The sequence below is a fragment of the Schistocerca piceifrons genome, chromosome 1, assembly GCF_021461385.2.
Source record: "Schistocerca piceifrons isolate TAMUIC-IGC-003096 chromosome 1, iqSchPice1.1, whole genome shotgun sequence".
NCBI lineage: Eukaryota > Metazoa > Arthropoda > Insecta > Orthoptera > Acrididae > Schistocerca > Schistocerca piceifrons.
In genome coordinates, this window is record NC_060138.1 from 629,075,122 (window position 1) to 629,076,372 (window position 1,251).

Genomic DNA, 1,251 nt, shown 5'->3' on the forward strand with positions numbered 1-1,251 from the left:
GACGCGAACCTCCGCCCCAACAAAAACACTCAATATAGGACAGTGACGCTATTCATTACGCTTTTTTTTATCTCGTTTTGTTCACTTTTGTACGTTGCATCTGCTCGGGGCGGACGCCGTAAGACATCCGTTTATATTCGGTGTTGATCGATTAACTCATTTTTTTTGTTACAGAGGGCACGTAACTCTCTGACCGAACACGCTGAGCTACCGTGCCGGCAGCTTCACGATTTTGCGTGTCATCCTTGCGCAGGGGCCATGCTAATCTTCTCTGTATCGTTCCAATTTTAGTATATGTACTGCCGAAGCAAGTACTAACCAAACCAACATCACAGCTTTCGTTGCAAATCATAGTACCTTACCACTTGCTAAAAACCTTAATCGTAGATATGTTACTAACTGAAATTTAATTATAACAAATTGTACCAAGAACAATGCGTTTTGGGTGTATCTTCAGTGTGTTGCTGCCTTCAAATAGCCTACTCTCATTATACGCAAGTTACAATAATTCTTTTGCCACGAATATGATGTTTCTCATTATTTTATTGGAACGAATCACACAGTTAACAACGGGTTTTTCAGTGATTCTCAATTTTCTGGTGCTCGGAACGGTATATATACATATAGGCTTGAAATGAATGCCAATATGGCGCCTCACAACTCTGTACTGAAGGGCGACGGCGTGCGTGTGACGTAGGTGGCGTTGCGGCATCTCATTGGTCAACGCTCAGACACACGCTCAGAATATCTGACATGCCAGATATTGCTCTGCACGTTCGGAAAGACTCCCGAACGTGCTATTCCACGCCATGACGTCAGAAACTCGGCACGCTCGATGCTCAACGTTCGGATGCACGGTCCGTGTGCCGACGGCTTTAGGCTCTTACTTTGTTTATCAGGTGACAGTGCGGAAGTGTATCGAATGCCTTCCGGAAGTCAAGGAAAATGGCATCTACCTGGGAGCCTGTATCTAATATTTTCTGGGTCTCATGACCTCACTGAGTTGGGGACTACGAGAAGCTGGATGTTTCTTCTGCGATACCGCAGAAAGATTTGGTAGGAATGTAGCCACTGTACATGATTACTGATAGTGGTGGTCATGAGACTGTACGGTCGCAAGAAGACCGGGCTCCGAGCGGCCACGTGACACTACCGAGTGGGAAGACCATCATGTTAGGCGTATGGCTCTGGCTCATCGTACTGCGTCTGCAGCGAAATTCCAGCAGCAGTGGGCACCACAGTGACATAACG

General features: G+C 46.4%; 1 non-coding gene across 1 annotated transcript; it reads right to left on the minus strand.

Moving 5' to 3' along the window:
* Positions 1-208: 208 nt before the first annotated feature.
* On the minus strand, positions 209-315 carry LOC124721658. The gene has a single exon (XR_007006369.1). It is a non-coding gene; the product is annotated as a U6 spliceosomal RNA (small nuclear RNA).
* Positions 316-1,251: the final 936 nt, after the last annotated feature.